Source organism: Oncorhynchus keta, unplaced genomic scaffold (assembly GCF_023373465.1).
Source record: "Oncorhynchus keta strain PuntledgeMale-10-30-2019 unplaced genomic scaffold, Oket_V2 Un_contig_1939_pilon_pilon, whole genome shotgun sequence".
Classification (NCBI taxonomy): Eukaryota; Metazoa; Chordata; class Actinopteri; order Salmoniformes; family Salmonidae; genus Oncorhynchus; species Oncorhynchus keta.
In genome coordinates this window covers 11022-14685 of record NW_026281454.1, presented here as the reverse complement: position 1 = coordinate 14685, position 3664 = coordinate 11022, and the positions used below count along the sequence as shown (strand labels likewise).

The following is a 3664-nucleotide window of genomic DNA, read 5'->3' as shown; positions in this document are numbered from 1 at the left end:
GACTGAGGACGAGGGGTGTGTGTGTGTGTGTGTGTGTGGTACCTGTTGTAGACTGAGGACGAGGGGTGTGTGTGTGTGTGGTACCTGTTGTAGACTGAGGATGAGGGGTGTGTGTGTGTGTGTGGTACCTGTTGTAGACTGAGGATGAGGGGTGTGTGTGTGTGTGTGTGTGGTACCTGTTGTAGACTGAGGACGAGGGGGTGTGTGTGGTACCTGTTGTAGACTGAGGATGAGGGGTGTGTGTGGTACCTGTTGTAGACTGAGGATGAGGGGTGTGTGTGTGGTACCTGTTGTAGACTGAGGATGAGGGGTGTGTGTGTGTGTGTGTGGTACCTGTTGTAGACTGAGGATGAGGGTGTGTGTGTGTGTGTGTGGTACCTGTTGTAGACTGAGGATGAGGGTGTGTGTGTGTGTGTGTGGTACCTGTTGTAGACTGAGGATGAGGGGTGTGTGTGTGTGTGTGTGTGGTACCTGTTGTAGACTGAGGATGAGGGGTGTGTGTGTGTGTGTGTGGTACCTGTTGTAGACTGAGGATGAGGGGTGTGTGTGTGTGTGGTACGTGTTGTAGACTGAGGACGAGGGTGTGTGTGTGTGTGTGGTACCTGTTGTAGACTGAGGACGAGGGGTGTGTGTGGTACCTGTTGTAGACTGAGGACGAGGGGTGTGTGTGGTACCTGTTGTAGACTGAGGACGAGGGGTGTGTGTGTGGTACCTGTTGTAGACTGAGGACGAGGGGTGTGTGTGTGTGTGTGTGGTACCTGTTGTAGACTGAGGATGAGGTGTGTGTGTGTGGTACATGTTGTAGACTGAGGATGAGGGGTGTGTGTGTGTGGTACCTGTTGTAGACTGAGGATGAGGGGTGTGTGTGTGTGTGTGTGTGGGTGTGTGTGGTACCTGTTGTAGACTGAGGACGAGGGGTGTGTGTGTGTGGTACCTGTTGTAGACTGAGGACGAGGGGTGTGTGTGTGTGTGGTACCTGTTGTAGACTGAGGACGAGGGGTGTGTGTGTGTGTGGTACCTGTTGTAGACTGAGGACGAGGGGTGTGTGTGTGGTACCTGTTGTAGACTGAGGATGAGGTGTGTGTGTGTGTGTGTGTGTGTGGTACCTGTTGTAGACTGAGGATGAGGTGTGTGTGTGTGTGGTACCTGTTGTAGACTGAGGATGAGGGGTGTGTGTGTGTGTGTGGTACCTGTTGTAGACTGAGGATGAGGGGTGTGTGTGTGGTACCTGTTGTAGACTGAGGATGAGGGGTGTGTGTGTGTGTGGTACCTGTTGTAGACTGAGGATGAGGTGTGTGTGTGTGTGTGGTACCTGTTGTAGACTGAGGATGAGGGGTGTGTGTGGTACCTGTTGTAGACTGAGGATGAGGGGTGTGTGTGTGTGTGGTACCTGTTGTAGACTGAGGATGAGGGGTGTGTGTGTGTGTGTGTGGTACCTGTTGTAGACTGAGGATGAGGGGTGTGTGTGTGTGTGTGGTACCTGTTGTAGACTGAGGATGAGGGGTGTGTGTGTGTGTGGTACCTGTTGTAGACTGAGGATGAGGGGTGTGTGTGTGTGTGTGGTACCTGTTGTAGACTGAGGATGAGGGGTGTGTGTGTGTGTGTGTGGTACCTGTTGTAGACTGAGGATGAGGGGTGTGTGTGTGTGTGTGTGGTACCTGTTGTAGACTGAGGATGAGGGGTGTGTGTGTGTGTGTGTACCTGTTGTAGACTGAGGATGAGGGGTGTGTGTGTGTGTGTGTGTGGTGCCTGTTGTAGACTGAGGATGAGGGGTGTGTGTGTGTGGTACCTGTTGTAGACTGAGGATGAGGGGTGTGTGTGTGTGGTACCTGTTGTAGACTGAGGATGAGGGGTGTGTGTGTGTGTGTGGTACCTGTTGTAGACTGAGGATGAGGGGTGTGTGTGTGTGTGTGTACCTGTTGTAGACTGAGGATGAGGTGTGTGTGTGTGGTACCTGTTGTAGACTGAGGATGAGGGGTGTGTGTGTGTGTGGGTACCTGTTGTAGACTGAGGATGAGGGGTGTGTGTGTGTGTGTGTACCTGTTGTAGACTGAGGATGAGGGGTGTGTGTGTGTGTGTGTGTGGTACCTGTTGTAGACTGAGGATGAGGGGTGTGTGTGTGTGTGTGTGTGGTACCTGTTGTAGACTGAGGATGAGGTGTGTGTGTGTGTGTGTGTGTGGTACCTGTTGTAGACTGAGGATGAGGTGTGTGTGTGTGTGTGTGTGTGGTACCTGTTGTAGACTGAGGATGAGGTGTGTGTGTGTGTGTGGTGGTACCTGTTGTAGACTGAGGATGAGGTGTGTGTGTGTGTGTGTGTGGTACCTGTTGTAGACTGAGGATGAGGTGTGTGTGTGTGTGTGTGTGGGTACCTGTTGTAGACTGAGGATGAGGTGTGTGTGTGTGTGTGGGTACCTGTTGTAGACTGAGGATGAGGTGTGTGTGTGTGTGTGTGGTACCTGTTGTAGACTGAGGATGAGGTGTGTGTGTGTGTGTGGTACCTGTTGTAGACTGAGGATGAGGTGTGTGTGTGTGTGGTACCTGTTGTAGACTGAGGATGAGGGGTGTGTGTGTGGTACCTGTTGTAGACTGAGGATGAGGTGTGTGTGTGTGGTACCTGTTGTAGACTGAGGATGAGGTGTGTGTGTGTGTGGTACCTGTTGTAGACTGAGGATGAGGTGTGTGTGTGTGTGTGTGGTACCTGTTGTAGACTGAGGATGAGGGGTGTGTGTGTGTGTGGTACCTGTTGTAGACTGAGGATGAGGGGTGTGTGTGTGTGTGTGGTACCTGTTGTAGACTGAGGATGAGGGGTGTGTGTGTGTGTGTGGTACCTGTTGTAGACTGAGGATGAGGGGTGTGTGTGTGTGTGTGGTACCTGTTGTAGACTGAGGATGAGGGGTGTGTGTGTGTGGTACCTGTTGTAGACTGAGGATGAGGTGTGTGTGTGTGTGGTACCTGTTGTAGACTGAGGATGAGGGTGTGTGTGTGTGTGTGTGGTACCTGTTGTAGACTGAGGATGAGGGTGTGTGTGTGTGTGTGTGTGTGTGGTACCTGTTGTAGACTGAGGATGAGGTGTGTGTGTGTGTGTGTGTGGTACCTGTTGTAGACTGAGGATGAGGTGTGTGTGTGTGTGTGTGGTACCTGTTGTAGACTGAGGATGAGGTGTGTGTGTGTGTGTGGTACCTGTTGTAGACTGAGGATGAGGTGTGTGTGTGTGTGGGTACCTGTTGTAGACTGAGGATGAGGTGTGTGTGTGTGTGGTACCTGTTGTAGACTGAGGATGAGGGGTGTGTGTGTGGTACCTGTTGTAGACTGAGGATGAGGGGTGTGTGTGTGGTACCTGTTGTAGACTGAGGATGAGGTGTGTGTGTGTGGTACCTGTTGTAGACTGAGGATGAGGTGTGTGTGTGTGTGTGTGGTACCTGTTGTAGACTGAGGATGAGGGGTGTGTGTGTGTGTGGTACCTGTTGTAGACTGAGGATGAGGGGTGTGTGTGTGTGTGTGGTACCTGTTGTAGACTGAGGATGAGGGGTGTGTGTGTGTGTGGTACCTGTTGTAGACTGAGGATGAGGGGTGTGTGTGTGTGTGTGGTACCTGTTGTAGACTGAGGATGAGGGGTGTGTGTGTGGTACCTGTTGTAGACTGAGGATGAGGGGTGTGTGTGTG

The 3664-nt window shown here is 52.0% G+C and overlaps 1 long non-coding RNA gene across 1 annotated transcript; it reads left to right on the top strand.

The window, feature by feature from the left end:
- The first annotated feature begins 2270 nt into the window (after positions 1-2270).
- Positions 2271-3664, top strand: LOC127920407 (uncharacterized). The gene is made up of 4 exons (XR_008106168.1): positions 2271-2344; positions 3071-3202; positions 3244-3397; positions 3614-3664. It is a non-coding gene; the product is annotated as an uncharacterized LOC127920407 (long non-coding RNA).